Source organism: Diabrotica virgifera, chromosome 3 (assembly GCF_917563875.1).
Source record: "Diabrotica virgifera virgifera chromosome 3, PGI_DIABVI_V3a".
Classification (NCBI taxonomy): Eukaryota; Metazoa; Arthropoda; class Insecta; order Coleoptera; family Chrysomelidae; genus Diabrotica; species Diabrotica virgifera.
In genome coordinates, this window is record NC_065445.1 from 48793842 (window position 1) to 48811297 (window position 17456).

A 17456-nucleotide genomic window follows, 5' to 3' on the forward strand; every position below is an offset into this window, starting at 1 on the left:
TGTCATTCTACTTGAAAATGTCATAATTAATTTAAAGAGATGGCTTTTGAATGTTCTTGGATAACTGTTATTTTTATAATTGCAAATTATTAATTCAGTTAATAAATGTGATAATTTTTTCACTAACTATGTTTTCAGTGATTGTAATAATTTATTTGTACAACAAAAACTAATAATCAATCGAGAAAAGAGGAAAAGTGTTAAAGTGATTTTTTAATAATATGTTGTTATTTTGGAACGCTTACAATTTTGAACATCTCTAACAACAAAATACTTGGATCACAGGATATATCAATCTGATGTATTCTCTGCTTGGATCTTCCACAAATAATACACAATAAATAACTTTTTATTAAGTTCACGTCTTAAATCAATTATTTATCAAATACACTATATATCAATAATATTTAATCAATTTCTCAAAATATTCCCGATGCAATGTCAAATATTTAAAATTGTCACTGATTGTCAGTGTCTGACTGACAATATATGCTGACAATATTATATTCGGTTGAGTGCGTTGTAAGACAAAGACAGATTTGGAAAATATTACCACGGCATTGTGTTCATTTTTTTCAAATCCTGAAAAAACCAATAAATATTTTTGAAAAATTTAAACGCAGAATGAAAGACTAAATTATTACCGAGGGCCGAAAGTCCCTTAGAATAAATAAAAAGTTTATTTTGAATGAGATATTTGAAATTAAAAATCACACTAAATTTTCTCTTAGTTTTTTCACCCCTGTAACTTATTAAAATAAACATTATAGAAGTTCTCAGGGACTTTCGGCCCTCGCTAATAACGTAATCTTTCATTCTGCGTTTAAATTTTTTAAAAATACTTATTAGTTTTCTCAGGATTTGAAAAAAATGAATCCCCATTTGAATAGCATTGCAGCCGAAAATACGTACCGATCCTCTTAAGAAGTAAACAATCTTCCTCTGTAGATGGTATATATATTTTATTAAAATGTTTTTCTAAAAAAGGTCCATGTTGGAATCAAAGTACTTCACACAAAAGTTTTCGGACTTTGCAGTCCATCATCCGGTTAAACTCAAGATCCAAAGCAGTTTAAACTAGAGGTGCAGACACCTAACTCTGTAGAAAATGCTGCTCGCGAACTACTTGATATCAAATGTAGAAAGATGGCGTATTTTGGATATGTAGTAAGGGGAGACCGATATAATATTCTTCAACTTATTGTGATGGGTAAAATCGAAGGGCGCAGAGGAATTGGTAGAAAACAGGCCTCTTGGTTGAAGAATATCAGAGATTGAACAGGAATAAGGAAAGCAAAGCAACTACATATTTAGAGTAGCTGGAGACAGGACAGTTTTGTCATATTAATCGCCAACGTCAAGGGGAGTTGATAGGACACGTTAAGAAGAAGAAGATGTTGTGCTTATGTCTGTTTATATTATTGTGAGTCATTGTCAATCAACAAATCTACAGTTCTTAATGATCTAGGTCCAATGCAATTGATCCGCAGGTGTTCTTTTCTTTTACGTTATTCACACCCATCCCTTATATCCATTAGAACACCCTAGAGGGTGAGTACTTTTCTATTCAGTCAATCCTGCTCGCACTACTCTAGAGCTCTTTAATGGTCTGTGTTTTCTAATCTTTCAACAGGTCCAAATCTTCTTCCTCTATGATTTTTAAAGATCTATTTATGTTTCCAACGATGTATACTTTAATAACCAAAGAGTAAAAAGCAATTTTACTTAACGTGTTAATAGGAGTTAGTACGTTTCTATACCCATGTTTCTTTACCAAGTGTTTATACTATACATGAATTACTCAGGTAACGCACAAATACGATGTGATTGATTGTGTTCTTTATTAACCTTCTAATCTTCATGTTTGAGTACCTCGGGTACTCCTTCACTGGCCTTGATTTCTGCGGTTGAGGAGCGTGTTCTTTTATCACGCTGAAATCAAAATCATCTGCGTATCTTTGCGTACCTTTTTTTTTCAACAGGTCATCGTTCCTGTACAATGAACTACACGCAGGTTACGCAATTTATTTAAAAGGATTTAGAGAACAAATTGGATTTGGGATTGGTAATTATTACTTTATTAGTCGTGATTGAGGAGATTTAGAAGGATATAATTGTATTTAGCTCCGGATAATTGAATTACATACAAATAAAAATTCCGGGACAAAACCATAAGGCAATAATTGGTAATAAATTGTTTATTAAAATAGTGATGACAATTAAATTTTATATGGCCATTAAACAATAAAAGAATCATCCAAAACTATTAAAAAGGTCATAGGGATTATGGTGTTAGGTTCTAATGAAGAAAAAATAAATTAATGGGGTAATAATGTGTCGGTAATGTTAACAACTGGAGAGAACATAAACCACCGATAATCTAAAAAAGGGGGACAGAAATCAGATAATACAATAAAGTCAAAATTATTTTTGACCTGTGATGTGAACAACGAATTGTAGAGCGCTTTTGTAAAGAATTCCAAAGTCATTAAGAAACTGGTGGACAGATCAAAAAGAAGATCCAAAAGGCAAACAGAACAATTCGTAAGGATACTGAAGATAAAAATAAAGGACGATAGATTATGTGGTACTTGGTTCAGGCAAGAACCCTGTTGAATTTCCGACAGTATATCAGAGGCACCAAAGTTAGAGATAGCACCTGGTAAAAAGAAGAAACTTGAAACTTAGAATTTAAATCATTTAGGACATAAATACAAGGTGGGATAAATTTGATGTATAAAAGGTATATAATTTACAGAAATACATGTCGTATGTTCGTGATATCGTAGAATTGCATCAGATTCACAGGCCGACTAAGTTGGTTTGGTCCTTCGATATTCTGTTTTGTCGGTCATCATCATTGGTGCTACGGTCCATGTTGAGCCCTCCATTCGGTCCTTTTTTGTGCAGAGTGATGCCAGTTGACACCTATGTTTCTGGCATCCTGATCTACGCACCATCTCAACCTTTGCCTACCTCTTCGTCTAGTTCCTCTAGCTTCGTTAATAAAATATATATATATATCCCGTTCACAGCGTAATACGCCTTTGGGTTCCCGTTCGCCAAGCCTGTCTATTCTGCCAGTCTTCTTCAGATAGATTTCTTGCTGACATTGCCTTTGAGATTCCTTGGATCCATGTTGTTGGTGGTCGTCCTCGTTTTCTTTTCTCTGGTGGTACCCATTCTAATATCTTTTTGGGTAGTCTTTCTTCCCCCATACGTCTAACATGTCCGTACCATATTAGTTGTTGTTTTTCGATGTCTTCTATAATTGATCTTTGTACTTTCATTTGTCTCCTGATGTCCTCATTTTTCACATGTTCTAATCTAGACTTTCCCGCTGCTCTCCTCCAAAAATCCATTTCAACTGCCAATAGGTTACCTTTAAGTTTTTGTGATAACTGCCACACTTCTGAGCCATAGACGATTACTGGTTTTAATATGGTATTATATATTCGTTTTTTCGTTTCCGGTCTTATATTTTTTTGCCATAATACTGAATTCAACGCACCTATAACTTGTTTTCCTTTGGTTATTCTGTCTTTTATGGCTTCATCACTTCGTCCTGTCTTTGTCAGTTTTACCCCCAAATATGTACATTGGTTAAAAAAATACGTTGATTTAATTTGTTTTAAACTATATGTCTCTGGCTCCGGCTAATTTCTTATACTTCATAAGTAAAGTTCAAAGAGACATAAAAATAATACGTGGATTAACATATTTTATCTAACCGTAAACACCCTTTTGTTCTCTATCTACCAAAGTCTCATTATACAGGGTGTCCCTAAAAGATTAGTCATAAATTATACCACAGATTCTAAGGTCAAAAATAGGTTGATTGAACCTGACTTACCTATATAAAATAGTGCACACAAAAAAAGTTACAGCCCTTTGAAATTACAAAATGAGAATCGTTTTATTTTCATATATCGAAAACTCTTAGAGATTTTTTATTAAAAATGGACATGTGGCATTCTTATGGCAGTAACATCTTGAAAAAAAAAAATTAAAGTGAAATTTGTGCACCCCATAAAAATTTTATGGGGGTTTTGTTCCCTTAAACCCCCCCAAACTTTTGTGTACGTTCCAATTAAATTATTAATGTGGCACCATTAGTTAAACACAATATTTTTAAAACTTTTTTGCCTCCTAGTACTTTTTCGATAAGGCAGTGTTTATCGAGATATTTTGAATATTTTTCGAATCCATCACATATTTGTATATGGTTAAGTATGACTATAAAACCTTGTTAATAATCTAAAAATTTATTTATAATTCATATTTTTAGGTATATTTTGAAAAAGAAGCCACATCTCGATAAAAGGTGACTTATCAAAAAAAGACTAAGAGGCAAAAAGTTTTAAAAACACTGTGTTTAACTAATGGTACCGCAATAATAGTTTATTTGGAACGTACACAAACATTTTGGGGGGTTTAAAGGAACAAAACCCCCCTAAAATGTTTATGTAAACATATTAAAAAAGCAGCCGCATCTCGATAAAAACTGGCTTATTGAAAAAATACTAAGAGGCAAAAAAGTTTTAAAAATGGTGTGTTTAACTAATGGTACCACAATAATGAATTAATTGGAACGTACACAAAAGTTTGGGGGGTTTAAGGGAACAAAACCCCCATAAAATTTTTATGGGGTGGACAAATTTCACTATAATTTTGTTTTAAGGTGTTCCTGCCATAATAATGATACATGTCCATTTTCAATAAATAATAGTTTTCGATATATTGAAAAAAATCGATTTTAGTTTTGTAACTTCAAAGGGCTGTAACTTTTTTTATGAGCAGATTTGTACTAAAATAAGTTAGGTTGAATCGAACTATTTTTGACTCCATAATGTGTGGTATAATTTATGACCAATCTTTTCGGGACACCCTGTATAAATACTTTTTGCCGATACAAAAATTTACTTTCCAACCCACCTTATTTCTATTCAAATCCTTTGGAACAATAGTTCCTATTGAAAATAGTAACTATACTGAAATATATTCATATATTCATCCTCAACAACAGGATCAATCACGATCAATAACAAATATCTTTTCCACTCTAGACACGAACTCAGTAACACGATCAGCATAATGCGATTGTATAAGAAAAAGACAAAAAAAAAACAATCAAACTAAGTAAAAGAAATTATCATTATACACAGCGGTTTAACCTAATCCAGAGGCGTGGAATAAGTCGTGTAGATACAGTGAATTTTTGAAATTAGCAAGTCGGTCAAAAATGGATCTTAACCGGGAACATTTTCGAGCAGTAATTTTTTACAATTTTCTGAGAGGTTTATCCCTACAGCAATGTCTCGCTGAAATGGTTTCTGTGTTTGGGAATGCAGCATCACACCAGTCAACTAGTTCCCGCTGGTATTGCAAATTTCAACGTGGTCGCTCCAATCTCAGCGACGAATCCAGGCCAGGTCCACCCAACACAGCACCATTGATGGGGTTCGTCAGCTAATTACGGATGACTGCCGTGTAACATACCGGAAGATAGAGGCATCTTTGGGCATTTCAAAGACCTCGATCCAAAAGATCCTACATGAAGAACTGGGTGTTACGAAGTTGGCTCCTTCATTTGCTCCCAGAAGAGCAACAAGCAGTTCGCGTCAATTAATGTCGAAAAACATTGGAACGATTCAACAAAGGAAGCTTAAAAAATGTTTATAGTATTATTGTTAGTGCTGATGAATCTTGGATTTACTCATCCGAACCGGAAAATAAACGCGAATCCTCTGTGTGGGTGTTTCACGATGAGGAAAATCCAACAAAAGTGATCCATTCTTAAAGTGTGTCAAAGCAAATGGTCGCAACTGTTGTCAAAATCTGGCTATGTGGCAACAATTGCATTAGAAGATCGAAGGACGGTTACTTCTAATTGGACCGCGTTATGTAATAGCGGATTAAGCGCCAAAATGTAGTTTTGAGATAAATCGGTTTAAAGATTTTAAATTTGTTTTTGGTACTATTTCTAAAATATAGTACTGACATGTTTCATATTTAATATATTAATGCAAATGTAAATAGACTTTCATGTGTTTAAAATTTTTTAAAAATAATTTATATTTTAAAAGATATTCGATCAAATGTCGCTTAATTCGTTAACGATTTTTTAAGATATGCATGAGTTAAGATCCGAATACCGGATTAAGAGACATATTTGGCGCTTAATCTGATGTTACCTGACAAAGGATGTTTTTTAATTCGATATCTTAAACATTAGTAAATATGTTATGTTTTGTAATAAAGAATTAACCGACTATTCGTGACGCTTGATTCGTTATTACACTTACAAAGATGCATATTTTTGTTTATGACAATGGATTATGTACCATTATTGGCGTTTAGTTCGATATTACAAATCCTAGTGTGAGATTTTTTTTAATAAAATAAAAAATGTCGCTTAATACAGGCATTTAAAAACAGCTTTTTTTTAAATTTTTTTACAAAAAACATATTTTTATACATAGATTTGCACCCTAGCTGCAAGATGCACTAATATCTCGATTTTGGACTTTTGGCGGTTAATCCGTTATTACATAACGCGGTCCAATTGGTATATGTAACTAACTATAACCGTTTGTTTACCAGAAGTTATCGCGAAACTCCGACAAAGCAACACACAACGGCGAATCATCCTACATCAGAACAATGCAAGTGCTCACACTGCCCAAAAGACAATAGAGTTTTTGGAGCTTCAAAACATTGAATTGTTAAACCATCCACCGTATAGCCCCGATCTAAGTACCAACAATTTCTTCACGTTCCCAAAAATCAAGAATTCAATGTGTGGGCAGGGACTCCAGTCGTCAGAAGAAGCCTCTATGCTTTTAAAACAGCTATTTTGCAGGTGTCAACTAAAGGCTGGAATAACTGTTTTACTAATTGGTTTGAACGTGTGCAAAAGTACATCGATCTTGGTGGGACATATTTTGAAAAGCAATAAAGTTTCTTAAGTCTATATATTTTTTGTCTTTATGGTTATAAGCAAAACAAAAAAACAACCCTCGTACAATGAAATCTCACATTTGGACGTCACTGATCCGAAACAGGCCCGATCGTGTCACGGCTTTTGATTTGCGATCAGGCCGGTTTCAACGAATCGAAGAAGTTGAAAGAAGAATAAGCAGAAGAACCACGCTCCTTGAACCGGTCTTCGAGTCGATTATGGTATTGATGGTGGTAGTGGTAGATGGGCCGAGATGCTCGTGAAAGAGATGCTAATGATATTTATGTAATATTTAGTGTGTCACATTATACGGGAATTCATTAAATGCGAAAGCTGAAAATTGTGCTGTGTTAACAAGGCATTTAAAAACAAGGTGATCAATAAATGGTTTAGGGTTGTGTTGTGGTCACGAAATGTGACAGTTATTAAATCAAATTGTCTAATCCTTTGGAAACTTTAAGATAAAGAAATTTGCCTTTACATATTGGTGTTAATCTAAAAGTTCTAATGGGGATTTTTAAAACTATTTTTCGAATAGAGCATTATATCATTATACAGCATTATATCGTCTATGGACAGACTGTATGGAAAGAACAAAAGACAAATTAGAAATACATATAAAAGAGAAAATCGGAGAAGGGTTCACCGCGGGAAACGCGTGCTTAGATCACATTTACCCGGTCGAATAACTAATAGAAAAAACAACGTGGAATGAAGTAAACACTTCTGTTGTATGTAGGCATATGAATTTATTAAAAATTCTTAAAATTTATCCACAAGGGAGTGGAAGTACAAAATGTTTCGGTCAAACTGACCATCATCAGTGTAAACGTCCAGTGTACAAGTAATTATTGTAACTAGCCACTTCAATAGGTGTAAAAAAGTGACTGGTACACTGGACGTTTACACTGATGATGGTCAGTTTGACCGCAAACGTTTTGTACTTCCACTCCCTTGTGGATAAATTTTAAGAATTGTTAATAAATTCATATGCCTACATACAACAGAAGTGTTTACTTCATTCCACGTTTTTATATTGAAGGTATACAGCATACTACAGGGTTTACTTACCCCTTTTTAAAGTTTTAATATAAAAAAGACTGGCCAAAAGTAGACCGGTCCGTCTGGATTTTGTGGATCTTAAGAAGGCCTATGGCTCGATACCTAGAACCAAGCTATGGGAAGTAATGGAAGGTAGGCATCGAAGTTCCATGAATATTAAGAAAAGCGGTAAAAGTACTCGACAAGAATAACAAAGTAGCTATCAAAACGGACAGTAGAATATGCAGTCCATTGAAGACGACAAATTGACTGCTACAGGGCTGATCCACATCTCTTACCCTGTTCAAAATATTCCTGGAAAATATCCTGAAACCATGGAAATGAAAGTGCGAAGGAATGGGTATGGGTATACCAGTAAGAAACGACTACCTATATACTCTGTTTTGCTGACGACCAAATAGTAATGTCACGAGACGAAGATGACCTCGTTTTTATGATGAGGAAACCGTAACAAGAATATACAAAGAATGGGAAAGAAATAAACCTAAAGAAAACTGAATATTTAACAAGGGGAAATACAGAAATAAAACATCTGGAAATAGACGAAGGTAAACAAATTAACGGAATAGACAAGTATTATAAGTATTTAATAATATTAAACAAAGGAACAATTGAAGAAAATAAATATAAAAAATAGACTAGGACAAACAAGGGATTGTATACATAGAGATTACTAAATAACATGATTAAGAAAAAATGGGAATGAACGAAAGAGCAGACCAAAGACGTTGGATGAACAGAATAACAGAATGGAGTCCGATAGGAAGAGAGGCAGACCCATAAAGATCTTTCAGGAACGAAGTGGACGAAGCAACGGAAAGAAGAAATCTGCAGGAAGGGGACTGGCAAAACAGAAAGAACTAGAGAGAACGGTTGAGTGAAGGAATACAGTGAAAACTGTGGAAATCCTTGGTATGATTTAATAACCAATTTCTAGATCTAATAACAAACAACGTGGACCCCCGTTGGTTGCGAAATTTGAGAGAATGGTCGAGTTGAGCTCCCTCCAAATTTTTAGAGCTACTATAAAGTAAAAAATTTCCATGATGACATCTAACCTTTGATGGAAGACGGAACGTTGGAAGAAGAATGAGCCGGAAATTAATATATTAGCAGAACAGCCCCTAGGTATACACTCATATATTACCGCTTAGAAGAAGAATGAGCCGGAACTCAATATATTAGTAGAACAGCCCCTAGGTTAGAGATGGGAAAAACCTACCGGTTATAACCTGAAACCGGTTTTTTCCTCAGCAATAAGCGGTTTTTCCGGTTGTTCTTTTGATCCGGTTATAACCGGTTTTTTCTTTTTAAAGTAATAACAGGTGAAAAACCGGATAAGTGGAAAAAATACTGAATTCAGAGAAAAAATGGGAAAATTTCTCGCTCCCCGCGCGTAAATGAGAAATTTTCCATTTCCATTTTCCATGAGAAAAACCGATTTCACAACACTGATGACTTCTATACGTTTATAGACTGATATCGATTCGAATGGAGTATCGCAAACTAAAGCGCAATGTAAATGTAACCTATTGGGTATTGGCTATGAATAAAAAAACCGAACACCGGTTTATGGAATAACCGGTTATAACCGCCAGGTTAAACCGTAGGTAGAAAAAACCGGTATAACCGAAAACCGGTGTTTTGTCAATAACCGCTATCTCTACTAGGTCCACATTCATCTATTACCGCAGTTCACGGGATCAAAAAATCACTAATCTCTCTAAGTCAGTGGTCTCCAATACACGCTGTACGCAGTCTACGGCGTCTATTGGATACCACCGGCTAAGTCGGTGGTCACTTCAATTCACCCCATAATTTGAATTTGTTTTAGAGTTACTCTTTTTTTTTAATATGTTTGGTTGTAAGATAGTGTTTGTTCACTAAAAGGGGTAGTTCCCTACGTTGGCTGTATACCATATAGTTAAAAAACTCGTAGCATGAAGTAAAACCACTTCTATGTAAAAGGTATATTTAATAAAATTTTAAAAATCCCTATTAATTCACCCCACCATTTTCTCACTCTTCTTTCATTCCATTACTTCATTCAGTTCAACCCTCATTTTTCTCTCAATCCATCTCTTTCCCCTATTCCACCTGTCCTTTGACCATATATTACAGTCTTTTACCTTTTGTCTTTCACTGTTTCCGAATATATTTTACCTCTTCACTTAACATTTTATCACTCAATTACAGTTACTTATCACATTTAATCTCAGTCATTAGTACATTTAAATTATATCAATATCCTTTCTCTTAATTTTGTTTTTACTAATATTATTTCATTCATTACACCTATTTAATATTAATTTAATTACATTATCTTATAATGTATGTCTTATAATTTTGTATCAACTGGGCTCACCTAGAATCTTACAATTCTTTATCTTTAATTTCTATACTCACCCCTTATCACAAGAATCATTCTTAACTTTTAAATATGTTCCATAATAAATTAATCATACTCATCTCCTACTATAAGATTGACTTTATCTAACTCCAATTAATTTTTTAACAATTTCATTCACATTTAAATAAAAATATTTCCCTTCAATATATACAACCCCCAATACATAGTCCAAATAAAAATTTTGTCTAGATTTTAATTTTTGCATATATTTCTGTATACCAATTCAAAATTTAATTTTCTTCTGTCTTATCACCACCTGTTTTATCTTCATCATTGTTACCAATCAGATCACATTCTTCTTTTCAATTAATTTGATCAGTGTAATTTTATAGTCGATTTTTAGTAACAGTTAAATTCAAATAATTTTAAATTCTAAATTCTGCAAAAAACATATTATCTTTTTCTCTTTTAAAAACAATAGATTTAAATAATAGACTTTTCAGATATTAAAATCTCTATCACATCATTGTTTTGGTTCATGATCTTATGTTGAAACTTTTGAAAATCAACTACCTTTTCCTTAAATGTCACTTTTATGACAAGTAGTCCCTTACAAACTTTTGACACTTGGCAGACCTCGTTGGCCCAAGATGGTTGTCAGGGTTCTCGTTTAGAGTCTCACCATGTTCCCGGAGGTATTCTTATAACATCGGCGTTTAGCCTATCCAATTTCACAATACTGTAATGTAGATTGAATTTTTAAGTGCAACCATTGGGGCTAGTTAGCAAGTATTCACGAGTAAGTAATCATAACCACATTTTTAACGTTCATAATTTCAATCATCTTTTCAATTTTAATAGTGGGATTACTTATTCTATTTTAGATTCACTGATGATGGACTGATAGGTCCGAAAACGTTCTATGAACCTATTTTACTTAATCCATTGGGATTTTTAAAATTTTATTAAATATACCTTTTACATAGAAGTGGTTTTACTTCATGTTACGAGTTTTTTATAGTGTTTGTTCGGTGCTACTTCGGTATGCGGTCTACGGCAGAGTTTCTAGTTTGGTATGCGGTCTACCGTCTGATATGCGATCTACGGCAGTTTAGCTGATTCGGCATGCGGTCTACGTACAAAAAACAAATTAGAGAAACTATTACAAACTTTTTATTTATTATTTATATTTATACTTTACATACTTTACTTGTCATACTTGTGCTTTACTTCACACTTCACGTGTTATTCTGTCTAAATCCCGAACCGAGGATTAGCGGCGTGTAATTTGGGTTGCCTATATAAACTTGAATCAACGACATGGGCCTTGAGTGTTAATTTAAAACGCTGAAAAGACCGTTTAGTGATAATAAAAAGGGTGGGTTGTGATTGCGCGCAGCGGTCAATACCTCCTGCCCTGCGGTTCTCTCACTCTAATACCCGTAAGTTGGGTTTGGACCGAAGGGTTAGGTCTTCCTCCTTTCAGGCAAAAACCGATATTTACTGCGGTTGCATGACATTTAATATTAAAATAGTATTGGATGTGGTAGAATGTAGACTCTTTGTATAATTACCAATTGAACAGTGAAGCTGTTAGTAATGATAAAATAGTAATGTTTGTAATAGTTTCTCTAATTTGTTTTTGTACGTAGACCGCATGCCGAATCAGCTAAATTGCCGTAGACCACATATTAGACGGTAGACCGCATACCGAAGTGGCACCGTTTGTTCTTTCAAGTTTATTAAAAGTAACGAAAATGGAGAATTTTCCTCCGGCGCGCGTGACGTTGTACGCAGCCTACAGCGTCTATTGGAGACCACCGGCTAACCTGTCACATTTGTCTGTTCCCTAGCCCAAAATTTCCCAAAGATTGATCGGTATAAGAATTTACTAATCATGCCAATTCCATTCCACGAATTCAGTTTCTTCAAAAACAAAATAAACAAACTGTCTTGCTTATACAATTCGTTCACCTTTCAGTTATTTATGGACAATCTGCACGGTCTCGTGCTTTTATTATCATTATCGAAAATGACTGCAATTCGAATACATTGTTTATAAAATGTACACGACTTGAGTTTGCGTGCCGCCCAAAGACACGGTCTGATCGCTAATAATGCGTATTCTATAATTTTCAGCATATTTTCTTGGAAGGTTTGTTGTCCGTCAACGAAGAATGATTTATATATTTTTACGTTTTTTGTATACTTTTATAGCCACAGGAAGAATAAGGAGAACTCACGTTTTTTACACGCGAATGGAAGTAAAAAAGATTCTCTAGAAAATTAAGACGATATTGCTTAATCCAAACGATACCCCCCGTTAAAATAGATCAGACTCGACGCAGTTTTAACCGTGCCCCCCTCCACAACCAAACCATGTGTATTTTTGGCATACACATCGTTTGAGTTCTAAATCACCTTCTATTGACAACTTTATCGACCCAAATTAGACCCTCTTTAATATTGGAAGTCAAGATACTGAATCATTACCATTCTTTTATCTGCTGCTCGTGTTCCTGAATTGCCGATAGCACCAAATAAATCTCGTTCAACAATACGAAAGAAAGCGAAAATGACCTCGACGAACGTGCATACAAACGGTAGATACACCCCACGACCCTACTCGCCGGTGTCAACACGCGCAAGAAATGAGCATGCGTAGGCGTGTATGTTTTAGGAGCAGCAGTGGAGCGGGCAGGGGGGTGAACCTTGTGGTACATATGAAAGCTAATCGATTGTTGGAGGTGGGATCGACCGTAAATTAGTATAATAGCAGTTTTAAAGTGTAAAAGGATATAGCGGTTGGCCGTGTATGACCGTAAAATGATTTAACGCCCGAATAGCCTGGAAATGACAGTTATAGATTGCGGGTTATACAAAAATTAAAAAGCCCACATTGAAAGAGAATTAGGATCTACTAGAGCTTCACGATACGATACAATATCGATACTTTTTAAGTATTGAGTATTGTATTGGTTTTGCCAATGAAGTATGGTATCGATATCGGCAATACTTTCTTAAAAAAATATCGTATTTATATTGATTTCGATACGATATCGATACAATACTCGATAAAATATCGACATAAAAAGGATTATTAAATATAATAATCCTTGACATAATTAAAAGGACATTCAATTAATAAAAAAATATGGACACTAAAAATGGATTCTAAAAATATTACGAATATTTCTTATAACTTATGAATAGATTCTTTGATTCTTATAAAAATTAAATATGGCTGAATGCTTCTTTGAAAGTCGACTAATACTTACTAATTACAGTAGAGCGTCGATAATCCGAACTAATTGGTATAGAGGTAGTTCGGATTATCAAATTGTTCGGATTATCGAACATATGTTCAAAATACATACAAAGCTCATAAATATAGTACATATGTATATATAGTCCGTCCGCTATAACTTTTCCCATGCGGTACGATTCATTTTCAATCAAATTAAGTCAAAACAGAAAGTGAAAGATGTGTGTAGTATATAGCAGCGGTTCTCAATCTGTGGTACATGTACCACTGGTGGTACATATAAATATTTGCGGTGGTACACAAAACGCAAAAACAGCCAAAATCAGCACCACTTTTATCGTTAATTAGATTACCTAGCGACATAAGTATTTCAGTTAGGTGGTACCAAAAATAATAAAAAGAATTTTGTGGTATATGACTCGAAAAGATTGAGAACCACTGGTATATAGCATACAGTATACAAAATGTATATACACATGGACGTTCGTTTCAATTTATGTTTTGACTTAATTTGATTGAAAATGAATCGTACCGCATCGGAAAAGTTATAGCGGACGGACTATATGTACATACGTTTTAGTTACAAGGAATAAAACACCTGCATAATAAACAAATATATTGTATGTATGTATTTCTGCATAAACAAAACAAAAATCCGCGCTCATATTTTGTCCATATTGTCATATTAAATCCAAAAATTCGGTCCGCGATCATATTTTTTAATTTTATAAAAAATTTTGCGTTCGGATTAGCGAACGTTCAGATTACCAGGGTTCGGATTATCGACGCTCTACTGTATGTATTGTGTAAAAACTACTTTTGAAAAGAGGGAAGTAGTATTTGTCGAAAATTATTTTTGCATCATCATCACTCACTTCCATAATATTGCCACAAATGCCACACGGTATAAACAGTGTAATCATAACAGTCATTTACTCACTCTCAAGAGTTTCAAGTTCAGGCCCTCAAGTGTAAAATATTACAACAGCTGATGCTTGGTTGCATATCACTTATACTTTTATGTAAATAATTATTGTCTAAATACCTATTCCACAAAATATAATCAAACAACTGTAGCGCTTCAATTTTGTTTCTCGATATCGATATTTTCAATAATATCGAGGCAAGCGTATCGACAATACAAGAATATTGTATTGATTTCAGATAATAAGTATCGTATCGACATTAATATTGCTAAGGTATGTATTGTATCGGAATCGTATTGGTTTTCGATACGATATCAATACAATATCGATATTTTTATCGAATATCGTGAAGCTCTAGGATTTACTCTAGACAGTTGCGGATATTGCTTACATACCGCCGCGCGCCGGCGCCGTTTGTTTCTCCTAGGGCCGGTTGTTCGAACGCTAATCAGCATTGATCACTATCAAATACTTAATTACTGTCACAACTGTCAATGTCAACTTTGGTTGGGTTGCCGAAAACATAATTATTGATGACAATTATGAAATTAGTTAATCAATTATGTTAATAATTGTTATGTTAATTGACTAACTAATCTCATAATTATAATTAACTATGTTTTCAGCAACCCAACAAAAGTTGACATTGACAGTTGTGACAGTAATTAAATATTTGATAGTGATCAATGTTGATTAGCGTTCGAACAACCGGCCCCTAATCTGTTTTGGGTTCTAGCTGTAGCTGATGAGTTCCCAAAACGACGAAACATGTCATGTCCCAGAAATAACGAATATTTATACTTTCTCTGTTTGTTATTTTGAAGTAGCTTTATTAATATTTTTAGATTTTATAAGGTTTCTTTTACGTGTTTGTTTTGGATGCAACGATTCTAACAAGCCCAGAAACAGACGAATTACTCTGCAGCACTATTCTGTGGAGCCACAAACCGATGATTACCCGTAAATTAAACGTGCCATTCCACACGAGCGTATGTGGCCACCCACTGTCGCCGATCCTCGCTGCTAGTGGCGTCCACTACAAAATCATTGGCGCTACTAAATCGCCTGTCTAAGCCACTTTGTGGCGCCACAGAGTAGCGCTGCAGAGTGGCTCGTCTGTTTTTGGGCTTATGGCGTTATGTTAAAACACGGTGAAGATAAATATGTTTCGTGGTGTGGTTGGATGCGTGTGTGATAACCTTATTGTCCACGAAAACAAATAAACGTAAAAACAACAAACTGTCAATAATATAATTTTTTATTCGGTAAAAACGTGTTTTGCTTATATCTCATAAGGGTGTGTTGTTGACCTATTCCGACGCCCGCTGGGTCGTGACTGAACGGACTGAACTAGACTACAAACATTAATTTGTCATTATGTTGTTTTACCATATGGCCAGACAGGCGATAATTTATTAGATCTTATGTTTTAAAAGCTGACAAGGATTTTACCTGAATAGGGATAATATTTCGTTTCTTAAAACTTAACAGGCCCTTCTATGCATATGGTTTGTAAGTATATTAAATGTGAATTTTAAATGGGACGTAGTATTTCATTTTGAAAAATTTATTAAAAATTAAAATTAAAATAGTAATAGTAACTGAAAAAATAGTAATTGAAGCGCGTCGCCACAAATATTGAAATTGAAAAACTCTGTATATCAGCTGCATTTGTAGTAGAATAAGTATATACTAACATATATTTTTTTTGCTTTCAGGTAAGCCAACTTTTACGATAGGATTATTGTAAGTTATTCAATTTATTAATTTATTTAATTTCATATTTACTTAATACTGTACTCATCGTCATCAACAGCTATCCCACCATAGGTGTGCCCAAATGCAACTGTCTATTGTTATAAAACTATGGAATGGTGTTAAAATGTCTGAAAGGCTTAAATGGAAACTACATTTATTTCTTAAGTTCGATATTTCGTTGATTATTTATTTTTTCAACTTATTCATAGTCCATTCTTTCACGGTTTTTGCTCTAAATTTTAAAGAACCGCTTGGATTGATATGAAATTTGGCATACGTATAGCTTACATGTCAAAGAAAATAAGTGATATTGTGCCGATGTGTGCTTTTGCCTTGGGGGTGACTTTCACCCCCTCTTGTGGGTGAAAAAATATTCGTCCAAAAAATGTCAGGAAATGGATAAACTGGCTAATTTTAAGTAACTTTTGTTCTATAGAGTTTTTCACTAAGTCAATACTTTTCGAGTTATTTGGCAGTGAATATGTTCATTTTTTCAACAAAATAACCACGCTTTAAGACGGTTTTTCGCAAATAACTCAAATAGTAAGTATTTTGTCGAAAAAACATTCTTAGCAAAAATATAGCCTGGAAAAAATTTTAAAAAACGGTGTATATATCACGTCTTTACATCTAGTAGAAGCAGAGTTATAGCTAATGAAAAATAGGTTCATATTTGTCAAATTCCAAATGGAATACTTTAACGTGAAATATCCAAAAAATTAAGCACTTTTTGGGGAAAACCCATTATAACTTTTTTAAAGTGTTTAAAAAAAGCTTTATTTCTGTTTTTACAAAAAGTTTCTAGCATTAAATTTAAGAAAGTTACGCTCAAAATTAAGTTGGCCCCTTTTGTTTTTGCAAAAAAATCGGGAAAACCGCCCTTTAATTAACAACTTAAATGAAATTAATCGTTACCGCTCCACAAATTATTTTACTTATGTTGTCTTTATATGATCTGTAAGTTTTATCTATTCAAAGTGCTTATTTTTGAAAAAATTTGGTTTAAAAGTAAAATTTTTAAAAATTTAAATTTTGAAAAATAAACTTTTTTTCAAAATAACTTAAAAATTGTTAGAGATACCAAAAATCTCGAAAAACAAAAAAGTCAAATTTGCTTTTCTGAATATCATGTAT